This window comes from Orcinus orca, chromosome 12, assembly GCF_937001465.1.
Source record: "Orcinus orca chromosome 12, mOrcOrc1.1, whole genome shotgun sequence".
In the NCBI taxonomy this organism is placed as follows: Eukaryota; Metazoa; Chordata; class Mammalia; order Artiodactyla; family Delphinidae; genus Orcinus; species Orcinus orca.
Window position 1 is genome coordinate 71,265,156 of NC_064570.1, and position 13,254 is coordinate 71,278,409.

General features: G+C 38.7%; 1 protein-coding gene across 1 annotated transcript in view; it reads left to right on the plus strand.

Annotated features, from left to right (window-relative positions):
• Window positions 1-13,254, plus strand: part of ME1 (malic enzyme 1) — a 194,963-nt gene that overhangs the window by 135,946 nt on the left and 45,763 nt on the right. The window lies entirely within an intron of this gene.

Consider the following 13,254-nt stretch of genomic DNA (forward strand, 5'->3'; position numbering starts at 1 on the left):
CATGATTGAGGTTGGGGATAAGGTATTTACTGGAACATGCATTTGAGGAGACTTTTAATTCTCTATAGTAAGTTTGCAGATGGAGTTTATAAAAGCATTTTCTGAATTTCTGCATCCTTTATGTGAAGGCTTTCTGGGCATGGGACATGGTGCAGAGTAGAAATGGAGGATCAAAACACAAGTGGCATGTTGAAACAGAGATCCGTCCATTAGAGCCAAAGCTGCCCTTAAGATTTGAGCCTGTACTGGTGCTGCCTCAACTCATAGACACCAGGATGCAACCTTCCCCCTGCCATAAACCCACCTCCTGGCACTCCATCTTTGCAGTCCATCACGTGGCCTCTGGACATAATTCTTAGAAGGCCTTACTTCATATTTTTGTTATACTTGGTCTCCCGTTATAATGTAAAAATAACATCTCATTTGTCTAATTCCATATACCATTTTACATACTTCATGCCTTTTCATACTTTATGTTTTGTATTTCCTCTCCCCTAAACCAAACTGCCAGCCTGCCCTTCCCTCTCAAAACTTCCCACTCTGCCTTTGGAAACCTGTTCCTTAATAAAGGTTCCCTAACTTCCTCACTGGATGGTCCCTTTACCTGCTTGCTTTCCTAAAACATGGCTCTCATTTAAGACCTCCACTGTTCCTGCAGTTCTTTCAAAGAGTGATGCTTGTTGGTCCACACAGTGTTTTAGGGTTGGGAGGTGAGATCAGTGCCTTCTCCCCTCTGTCCTTTCAGACTATTAGTCCTTCATCCTTTTTTAAAAATTATTTATTTATTTATTTGTTTATTTATGGCTGTGTTGGGTCTTCGTTGCTGTGCGCAGGCTTTCTCTAGTTGCGGCGAGCGGGGGCTACTCTTCGTTGCTGTGCGTGGGCTTCTCATTGCGGTGGCTTCTCTTGTTGCAGAGCACGGGCTGTAGGCGCGTGGGCTTCAGTAGCTGTGGCGCAGGGGCTCAGTAGTTGTGGCTCGTGGGCTCTATAGTGCAGGCTCAGTAGTTGTGGCGCACGGGCCTAGTTGCTCCACGGCATGTGGGCCTGTGGCTTCCAGACCAGGGCTCGTGCCTGTGTCCCCTGCATTGGCAGGTGGATTCTTAACCACTGCACCACGAGGGAAGCCCAGTCCTTCATCCTTAGGTAAGCCCCTCACCCTGGCATCTTTGGTGTTTATGCCAATTAGGTTTATCTTATCTCTATCTTCTCCCAGTTTCCTAACTGCCCTCCTCTAATTCTTACCTGTTTTCAAAGCCTTGCTCTCAACCTGCTTTCATTTCCGTGTGGATGATGTGTTTTGTTGGCCTTTCTTGTTCTTAGGACCTTCATTTCTAGTGGCCTTTGGCCCATACCACTTTAGACACGCACTCACGGCTACCTCATGGGCCTTATCTTCACAGGCAGCTGCTCAAACTCTGACATACTGAAGTCACACACTTTAATGTCTCATGACAGCTTCCTCTGCTTGCGTGTCGCTGAGGTCGCTCCAGAGCGGCACTCATGATCTTCCTGACCAAACCACCAGCGTCTTCTCCTGAGATGTCCTTTTTTTTTTTTTTTAATATACTTCATCCTCTACCAAGCGGCCCAAGCTAGAAACTTGGAATTCATCCTTGATTTCTTCTCTCTCATCATCTACTCCTCTTCTCGAATCCACCCACTTCTCCCTGTCCGCATTCTCATTCCAGGTGCAGGCCTGGGGTTTTGCGGCAGCCTCCTAAGGAGACTTCCTGCATTTGGTCCTCCCCATCTCTAATCCATTCTTTACCCTGACCACACAGAGTTAGTCTAAAATGCAAAGTGATCATGTCACACTCCTGTTTAATATCCTATTTTTAGGATCAGATACAGACCCCTCAACACAGGTTAGACGGCCTGCATAATCTTGCCCTACTTACCTCTCTAGCCTTAATTCTTGTCTCTTCCCCTTCAAACCCTGTGATTCAATCGTATTTAATTTATTTCAGTTCTTGAAATATGCCAGAATAAATATGATTTATTGAACCCTGGGCCTTTGAGCATGTTCCCTGTTTCTCACAAATTCTTTCCCTTTCTCTTAACTTGACAAACTCCTACTCATCCTTCAGGCTTTAGGTTCCTCTAGAAAGCCTTTGTTAATTCTCTTAATTCTGGGTAGGTGCCCCTGCTCTGTTTTGGAATCCTGAACTTCCTGTTACAGCACTTACCACACTGCATTATAATCTCCTACGTACTGTGTCCGCCCCAAACCTACAAAGTCTGTGAGGGCAGGAATGTGTCAACAGCACCGAGAACAATTCCTGACCTCTAGTAGGTGCTCAGTATATTATTTGATAAATGAATAAATAAGGGAAGAAAGGAAGAATACGGTTTCTTTTTGAGAATGGGGGAGATAAGTTTATAAGAGCTCTCATTACACAAGACCTGCTTTAAAATAGGATGAAAAAATTTTTTACTGTGTGAACTGCTTTCAGTGGGGAAGTAAACACAAGCAAGGAGACTAACTAGGAGATTGCAGTACTATTGCAGTGATGTGGTCCAAAGAGCCTGAACTTGAATTGAGGCACTTGGAACAGAAAGCTTAACAGTTACTGTGAAAGGTGTAATCATTAAAAGGCATAACAGAACTTGACCACTAGGGTGTAAGGTAGGAGACAAAATAGAAATTGATTACAGTATTTTGGCATTGGTGGAAATAGGAAGAGTTTGGATAATAAGTTTTGTCAGGAAAAAAGTTCAGAATATCTAGGAGTTTTATATTCACATATAAAATTAAAATCAATAGAGAAAAGATTTCACTGATTTTGGAGGCAAGAAGTAATTTTTAAATGTTTTCTTAGTAAATATACTAGATAGAAATTTTAGTTATAAATGCAGTTTCAGAATTTGTTGAATTTTAAGGAACTTTAATTTTAACAAACGCTGCTGTCTTTTTTGAGACGTAGATGACAACCTAAGAAAATGGTTTCATTTTGTTTTTGTTTCGTTGTTTGTCCTTGGTGTAAAAAAGTTGTGAATTTTTTGATACTATAAATACTTCTGATACTATAAATAACTGAGTAAGAATGGTTAACAATATATTAAAATATTATCTTATTAACATGTATTTCTCATTTTAAAAAATTCATAATATAATACGTCTCCACATCTTTCTTACTATCCTTTTGGCTACATGGAGTTGGAGTTTCTTTGAAAGATTAGCAACAGAGATTATAGATTTAGAAGTTATTCATCTAAAGATGATTACTGAATCCCTAAGAATAGGTGAACTTGATAAGGGAAGATTATAGGAGGAAAAGAAGGAAAGAAAGGATGATTACTGCTGAATGTTTATAATTTCCAGTGTCACAGGGAATAATTAAGAGGTGTCAGCAAAATATAACAAAAAGAATGATAAGAGAAATGAAAGGTATATCTAAGTGTTAGAAAATAATACAGAAGTAAAGTTGTAGGAACTGGATTACAGTGGGTTAACAAATGAGTGAACACATTTCTGTTCTTAATTCTTACCGACAAGGAAGAATTAAACTTGAGTGGTTCTTGGCCAAAGAGAACTTCAGTCAACTTCAAATTCCTTATCCTGGCATTCAAGACTATTCATAATCTGAAATTCAGCAGCCAGTGTTGATCTTCTAAAGTTCCTCAAACTATTGTCCTCAGGGTCCTCCAGCACAAACTCTGAGACCTCTGCGGTTTTTTTCCCCACCTCACTCTTTTCCCCATTGGAATCCTACCAAGGGCCCTGTTTAAGCCTCAACCTAATTCATGTTGTCTTCCCTAAATCCTATAGTGATCTCTTTGTGTACCGCTGGTTTTGCTTTTAATTTGAACCTTCTTTAAATTTTCTGCTTGTATCTTTTGTCTTCCCAATGAGACTGTAAGCATTTTAAGGGCAAGATCCGTGTTTCCTAGTTACTGCTCAATTTGCTCAGTTACATTTTTAAAAGTGAGTAATACGTTATCGCTAAGGTACCCATCAGAGGTAAAATGCTCTGGATCTTGAATGCTGCATAGTGCCATGTATGTAATAAATACTAAAAAAAAATTTCATTAAATCAAAATGTGTTTGGTCGACCTGGTTACAGCGAATTCTTGATAGTTTATAATCAAAGAAAGACTAATGTTTTCACCAACATCTGTCCATATACTTTCTGTTATAAAAATACCTTGTATACGGAATACATACAAATGCTGTCTTGGTAGTTTTATGATAAAATTATAACTCCCTTATTTTATCATTACAGTCCTTTTCTTTCTAAACATACTGTTCACTTCACTGATGGCAACATTGGTGCTCTGTGGAAGCCAGTATATAAAGTTGTTAAAACCATGGACCCTGTGGTTCAGTCCAGGTCCTACAACTTATTAGCAGTATGAACTCAACCATGGCCCTAATCTCTCTGAGCTCCAGTTCCTTCATGCATAAAATGGGTAATAACTACCTTCCTCCCTGGGTTGCTGAGAGTTAAAGGAGGTAATCCCTATAAATGTGGAGCACTGTGCCTGGCCCTTAGTAAGTGCCGTCACTGTAATTAGGGTTTTGTCTAATTTAACAATGCCACAAGAGAAAGTTCTCTGCAGTTTTTACATGTTAATTTTATGGGTGGTATTTCTGTTAACTTCTAAAACCATTTACACCCACTATTTTATGTGATATTTTGATCATAAAATAGTAGGTTCTTTTCATAGTCATGTAGAGTCCAATTGGCTAACGTCCTTGGGTTCCACTGCTTATAATTTCATAGCGACAAGGCTGGTTCAATCTGGAACAAAATATCCCTTCCATGGCTTTCTTGTATTATATGATGCAAGATGCTTGTATCACAAAATGAATTCAGGGTGCCTCTCCCTATATCTTTAGGACTCAAATCAGAGTTAATTACCAAGTAGAGAAAATTCACGAAATGAAAACTGATAGGCAGTATTCTCCAGGGGATGATTCTGAAATATCCTTTTGTAAATGATGAGGTATCTTGTGCACCCTTTTACTACCTATGCCTATTCCCAGACTTCACTTAGAAAACATTATAAATTCATAGCCTGACCACATTGTATCCTAAACACTGAAGGCAAGCCATATTGTGAGGATTTCATTTTAACCACAGAGAAATTGTAACCAGCCCCAAACCACAGGACCAAGTAAGTAGTAGGTCCAGGAATAGAACTGAGAAGGCTCTGATTCCTCCTCACATCCTGTAACCACAAGGTTCTGCTGCTTTGGTACATAATAACAGATCATCTGGTGCTGCTGGACCACAGTACATGACACATCAGGAGCAAACCATAGGACCCTGTCTGAAAACATGCAGCCTTTACTTTCTAAAGGGCTGTTTAGAAGCCAGAGAGGTGGGGAAGGAGCCATGATGAGCACCAGATGATTGTTGACTGATATTTGTGTTTGGGGTAAGCAGTTGCTACCACAAAGTTTGCCTCTCTGCTAAGGTTGTTTAAACAAAAACAAGGTATAATGATTTATAGCCATGGGGATGCTTTCACCCATTCGTAATATTTGAGTTGTTTTTAATCAAGATAGCTAAAGAGTGTCCTAGAATGGCATCGCGTCTATGAGAAGCGTAGACATTTTATGTTCCTTTCAAGAACTGGCCCACTCCCCATTTTACTTTAAAAGTTTTGCTTCTTTGCCTTTAGTTGATTTCCAGAGCACTGACATGGTTGTGTTGAAGTACTTGTCCTGCTGTATTGTTGCTGTGCGGGGAAGAAATTTGCCAGCCTCCTCACTGTGTCGTGCCGGAAGTATAGCTTACTTATCCTTATTATTTTATATGGATACAAATTACTTGTATTTACTTATATTTTGTTTTGTTATATCACAGATGTTTTTTTTTTCTGGGATTATTTCCTTTCTCTCTGAAATACACCCATTAGTAAAAGTCCTTTAGTAAAAGTCTTGGCTTTTATTTATCTAAAGGCGACTTTGTTTCAACCGTACTCTTGAAGAATAGCTTTGCTAGATATACGATTCTTGAATGAGATTTATTTTCTCTTAGGCTTTGGAGGGTATTATTTCACTGTTTATGGCTTCTATTGTTACTATTAAGTAATAGAAAATATCTAGTGATTATGGAGTACTTAGTGCCAGTCTTTACACATTGAACATTGGCACTTATCGCTTCATTTAATCCTGATAATATACTTATGATAATATGCCATTGTTATTCTTATTTATTCTGAGGGAGAAACAGAGGCACAGTGACAGAATTTCATCCCAGGATCTCTGACTCTAGAGCCCATGTTTGTTTTGTTTTGTTTTGTTTTTTAATTGAGGTGTAGTTGACATATCACATTATTTTAGTTTCAGGTGTACAACATAATGATTCAGTATTTGTGTACATTGCAAAATGATCACCACAGTAAGTCTGGTTAACATCCATCACCATACATAGTTACAAAAAAGTTTTTATCTTTCAAGATCTACTCTCTTAGCAACTTTCAAATATGTAATACAATATTATTAACTAGTCATCATGCTGTACATCATATTCCCAGGACTTATTTACTTTACACCGTGACGTTTGTAGCCTTTGGTCACCTTCACCCATTTCCCCACCCCCACCCCCACCCCCTTCTCTGGCAGCCACCAAAAAGTTCTCTGTATCTATGAACTTTTTTTTTCTTCTTGTTTGTTTGTTTTTAGATTCCATATATACGTGAGAGCACACGGTATTTGTCTTTCTCTGTCTTACTTATCTCACTTAGCATAATGTCCTCAAGGTCCTTCCATGTTGTTATAAGTGGCAAGATTTCATTTATTTTTTATGCCCAAATAATATTCCATTGTGTATATATGCCATATTTTCTTTATCCATTCATCCACTGATGGACACTTAGGTTGTTTCCATTTCTTGGCTATTGTAAATAATGCTGCAGTGAACATGGGGGTGCAGATGTTTTTTTGAATTAATATTTTCATTTTCTTCAAAGAAATACCCAGAAGTGGAGTTGCTGGATCATACAGTAGTTCTATTTTTAATTTTTTTTGAGGAACCTCCATACTGGTTTCCATAGTGGCTGCACCAATTTACATTCCCACCAACAGTGCATGAGGGTTCCTTTTTTTCCACATCCTTGCCAACACTTGTTATTTTTTGATAAGATTCACTCTAACAGATATGAGGTGATATCTCATTGTGGTCTTGATTTGCATTTCTGTTGATTAGCGATGATTAGTGATGTTGAGCATCTTTTCATGTACCTATTGGCCATCTGTATGTCTTCTTTGAAAAATGCCTGTTCAGATCTGCCCATTTTTTAATTGGAGGGTTTTGGTTTTTTACTGTTGAGTAGAGTCTATGTTTTTAAACTGCTAACACAGCCAAGCAAATACTTAAAAAAGAAGAATGAGAGATAAATAATATTACTAAATATTAAAGTCACTTAAAAACTATAGTAGTTAAAATAGAGGCATTTTTCAGTGGATAGAGAGATTAGTAGATTAATCATTACTATTATAGGCTATCATTACTGAGCAGTACCAACATGCTATGCCTGTTTTCTCATCTATAAGATGAGAATAATAATAGTGCCTGCCTCATAGAGTGGTTGTGAAGAATAAGTGAGTGTACACACACACACACACACACACACACACACGTGTACACACACATATTATTAAAGGTTAAAAGATATTTGTTGTCGTTAGCCATAGTAGAATAAAAGAGAAAAGCACAGAAAACTGACTCTACTATGTATGAGAATATAGTATCTGATTACAGGTGATGAGGGGAAAAGATAGGCTATTAAGTAGATGGTGCTGGCAGAGTTGAGTGAATTATATAGAAGTCAGACATTTTTATCTATATTTAAAAAAAATCTACATCTAAACAGTGAAAAATAATACCAGCTGTAGAGGTTAATCATTTTCTATATCCATGATATCACTGGAGGAAATTTTTGATTAATAGTTAAACGTGTGTGGAGAAGATTGTAATAAGCATGCCATCAAGGGCAGAAGCTATAAGTAAGAAGATGGAAAGATCTGACTACATAAAAATTTAGAATTCCTTTTGTAAAAACAGACAGGAATGCTGTGTAAATGATTAATGACACAGTATGCTAGAGTAGGGAGGCCACACGCACCATATATAACAGGAAGTTAATATTCTTAATATGTGAAGAACTCTTATGAAATAATAAAGAAAAGACCGTAAAAATAGAAAAACAAACCAAAGACCATATAATCTTCCAGGAAGAATTACAAATGACCAATGGACATAGAAAAAGATGCTAAGGTTCATGAGTAATCAAAAAAAAAAAGAAACAAAAATTCAGAAAACAGTCTTCACCTTGAATTTTACAGTGATTTAAAAAGATAGACCTTCAGGGACATAATAATAATATGTAAATAACTGCAATGGAAGAAAAACAGATGATTTACAAAGTATTTTGTTGGATCAGAAGAAAGAGACCTCATCTACATTGTGATATCAGAATGTGGTAGCGTGAGACTGTCTTTGAAGTATAGGCATATAGGCATAATAATTAACAAGAAGTGAAAAGTGAGGGAAAGTTTGTCAGCCTCTCTTTTGAGAGGTTTGGCAGTAGGTGGAAAGAGAGATAAGTAACCATAGCTTTGACTTTGTCATGGTCAAGGACATGGTTTTAAAATCAGGGAGTCCTGAGGCTCCTTGGAGACAGGAAGGAACCAGTAGAGAAGGAGAAATTGAAGCCGTTAGTGTAGAGAGGTAGAGTTGAGGCAGTAAGGTCTGTAGAGAGATTAGAAACAAGGAAGCAAGAATACATCTCGGAAGTGGAAGAAGAAAAGAAGTAAAAGCACACACATTTTTAAATGTGAGGGAGCTGAGGAAGTGAAGATTGTTCACTCTGCATGGCATTCATCTGAAGTAGTGGCTGGTAAGAGATGGAATGCTTGTGGGACAAGGGGAGTGAAAAATGGTTTGCAGAAGCTGCTCTGGGATCATGCTACGGACCAGTAAGCAATAGAAAACAAATATTGCAGGACTTGATTGAGGTCCTAGCTGAGACTCCATAGCATGGACTCGTGTGCTGTCTAAGTGGAATGAGGGAGAGCAAGGGGCCAGGGGCTGCTAGTGTTGCTGAAAACTCGCCGTCTGTGCACCAGTGGCGAATCGAATCTCAGAGACAGAGTTTTGGGTGAAGGAGGAAAGAATAGCTTTCTTGCTTTGCCAGTCAAAGGGGGACACAGAGGGGTCATGACCCTCAAAAACTATGTCTCCCAACCTAGGAGGATTTGGTGAGGAGTTTTACAGCAGCGGTTCAAGGGCTGGGTTGCTGATAAGGATCAGAGTGTGTGCAGGTCCTGCACTCCTTTAATCTGGTCTCCTGTCGTCTCTTGATGAGCTTCTCTGGTTCCTTTCATCTGGCCTCAGGTGGTCTTCTCTGGAATGAAGGATGCTAACATCTTCCGTTTGTTGGGGGTTTTAGTTCTGTAAAGAGTTTAAGGATATTGTTATGTGTATGCCTTGAGGTGGAACCAGGACCTGCCCCAAGGCTGCACTATTGTTTCTTGACTGCTCCTCTCTTGTCTCTGCCTGCCCTCCCTTCCCTGATTAGCAACTGTTTGGACCTTGCCCTTTGGAACTCAGGGAAGTTCGTGGAGGCTGACGGCTATCCCGTACAAGAATAGGGAGGACAGAATCAGGGGACAGAAAGTTCTTCTATGCCCAGAAGCCCCACAGGGTCCTGCTCCGTTTCACTAGGGGGATGGCCAGTGCATGGATGGAGTAACTGTCTTCAGCATACAGAGGCGAAGCTAGGAAGAATGAACTCAGAGGAAAGGAAGGACCAAATGAAGGGGGGGTAGTGTGCTGGGGAAGGAGTTGGTGGAAGAGAGGGAAGACAGGACTAGGGGCAGAGAAGGAGAGTATTAGAGAATTTAAGATATTGGCAGTAGAACTTTTAGACCATTAACTTCTTATTCATATTTTATTAGTCTTTTTGCTCATACGGGAATTTTCTAATGCTGCTTGTTTGAATTAAAATATTACTTCTTTTAAAGGCCTCAAGGACTACTATAGAAAATCTTCTGAACAAATAATTAACATTTCCAAAATCACTCTGATAGAAAAGAAAAGAGGAAAGTATACGGGAAAGAATTTTAAAGTGCTGGTGGAAAACATAGCAGTTTCTTAGGAATTTGTTTTCTTAGGTAACTGTAGAAAATATTTTCAAAGGAGGGGCAAATAAATATGAATAAAAATTATAAGAATAACTGTGATTTACATGATTTAAATTCCTGTTTGTATTTGGGAATTCAACCAAAAGAGAAAAATGTGTTAACGTCTTATAGCACTAAATGAATTTTTTGAAAAATCTTGGTTTGCCTAGGCTAACCTTTTTACCTCTGTTAATAGAAACTATTGATATTGAAAACGTCTATAACCTACTTAGTGCCAACTCTTTAAAAAGTAACATGAAACGAACTTGATTTTGTTTCTTGCTAAATAAAAGAGAAATTCTAGAATAAAAGTCATGTCTATTTAAATAATAGAAAGATTATACTTTTTTTGAACCAGTAAGAAAAACGCAAAACACTAGAACTTCTGGAATTTGGGCAAATAAAGGGAAATACCTACTCTGATGCAACTCATTCAAAGCAACTGATAGTCATAGTATTCCGCAGTACAGATTATTAACCGAACCAATTATTCTTATTGAATGAAATAAATTTTTGCTTACATATTATATTCACTTGATCTTCTCTCTATTGAAGTAGTACTGTCTGAAAGAGTTTTAAGTCTCTCAGGAAGCTTTTGATCTAGTTGATGAGACATCTACATGCTAGTAGTTTTAGACCCCTCGTAACCGGTATAGAAAATATTTGCCGATTCAAGAGTGACGGTGATTTGCAATGGCAGTGCATTAATAAAGACATGGGAAGGAGACGGACATGGCGTGTTTGAGAGAGGAGAGAAGTGGTTCAGTGGGGAAGGGACTTACCCTGCAATATAGGGAGAGAGAAGGCAATTGAAAAGATAAAATGTGATTATAGATCCTTGAGTTTAAGGAATTTGAGCGTCATCAACAGAGCAATCCACTCTGTGAATTTTGAGCAAGGGAGTAGCTGGCGGAAGTTATTGTTTTACAAAACTTTGGTGGCTCTATGTCATATGTTTGAGGGAGACAAGGAGAAGCAGAGACCAGTAGACTTTTTGCAGTCTTAGCAGGAGCGAGACTAATTTCTTTGGCTGTGATAATATTTAAATAGTAGAAATGATAGAAAATGGTAATTAACTGAATATGGTGGGTTAAAAAGGAAATAGTAAAATAATAGCTTCAGTCTTTGGGTCTCTGAGACATGGAAATATATGCTTCCATCATAGAAAAAAAATTGTTGGAGTTGAGAGTCAAGAGCCTACTTGACTTTGGAAATGTTCTGTGAAGATGATTGAGTTTCAGTAAGCAATTTAGGTTGGAAATACAGAATAGATAATCTATAAGAAGGTGTTGGTTTAAGTCTTGAGGAGACAGACTTCACCATGAAGAGGTAGGGCCATCATAAATGTTAAACAGCCAAACCTGTGCTTAGCAGCTCTCTGTTAACTGTTGGTTTGCAACAAAACATAACCCCTAAAGACTAGTCAGTCTTTTCACTAGTTTATTATTCTGATTAAATTTTACAAAACTTTTCTGTTATAGAGCTCCTTATTTTTAGTTTTAGAACTCAGCGTTGTTCAAAGGTATATACTTAAAGGTATATATAATAATCTACAGGATAACAGAAAGGAATCAATCATAAACTTAAAGCTTAGCTTAAACATCAGGCTCTACCACATCATCAGGCAGACTTGAGTGCAGATCTCCCCTCCCCAGCTTACCTGGTGCCCAAGGCTATCCTCATCTATAAAACTGCACCCTGAGATTAAATGAGGAAATATCTATAAATTACATTCATCCAACAAATATTTGCTGAGCACTTATGGGTGTTATGGAAATGTAATGAGTTTAATTTTGGACTTTTCAACTTGAGGTACGTTCAAGTGAAATTATCCAGCTGGTCATGAGATTTACAAGTCTGGAGTTCACAGGAGTAGAGTAGAAACATACCTTTGGGAGTCACCGTATATAATTGGTGATTAAAAGTATGAGTAGGATTGAGATTCTGTCAGGACGGATGGACGCGCACACACACACACATACACCATGTAGTAGACCAAGGACAGAGTCATGGGAAACACCAATGTTTAAGTGCTAAGAGCTCCCTAAGGGAGAAAGAAGAAGAAATGATCAGTAGTTTAGGAGAAGGCACAGAAAAGCGTGATATCACAGAAGCCTAGGGAATAGAGTTTCAAGGAAAAAAGGTAAACAGAAATAGTGGCAATGCAGCAAAGAGCCCTGGTAAATTAGGGATGGGAAACAGTGTTTCTTGGATTTTTAGTTCGGAGACATTCTAATTTTAGAGCAGCAATTTTAGCAGAGTCGTGAGGACAGAAGGTAAATGACAGGGGATGGAGAAATAATGTAAACTGTAAACTAATATTTCATATACCTTAAATGGAAAGGATAGGAAAAACATGGGGTGGAGAAAGAACTTTTTCCCTCTAATGAGAAGCTCCAAGTCAGTTATCAAAAAAGAGGAAGGAACTTGTCCAGAAGAAGGAGTTGTAAATAGGAGAGAGGGAGCTAATTAAGAAGGAAGTGTTGGGAACGTGGGCAGCAGCGGTGAGTTACCTTAAACAGGAAGAGGAACGCCTTGTTGACTGATGCCTGCAGGGTAGCGCTAAAGATAGGGATGGGAGATGGGAGATGCGGTGGGAGGAGAATAGTTGAGGGAGATCACACATTATGCCCTCACTATGCCAGGAAGTAGGAGACAGGTGAAGAGGTCAAGATTTAAAAGGATTGGCCTATTAGGAATAGCCTTTGGGTGCAATAGCAGTGGAAGCTGACCAAAGAAAAGGAATCATAAATATGGCAGCAGTGGGAGTCTAGCCGAGGTTGGAGACCATACATCTCTAAATCACCTAGCAAGGATGGCCATGGCTATGAGGCTTTCTCTGGCAACTCTCAGATACTTGGGGTATCAGTGGTGTTAAATTCCCTTGTCTTGGATGTACAGGCCGTAGATGATCATAAGAATAAAGGGTCAAACCAGTAAGTTAATTTCAGGAATAAAAATCTGTGCTGTATACTTCAAAGCTCAAAGCTTTTCAGTGTTTGGTTATGGCTATAGAACAAACACCAGAATCCTAGGCTAGAATGTTTAAGGTTTCCAACATAAAATTCTGACCGTGCCTCTCACTGCACCCTTACATGCACCGAACACGACATTTCGGC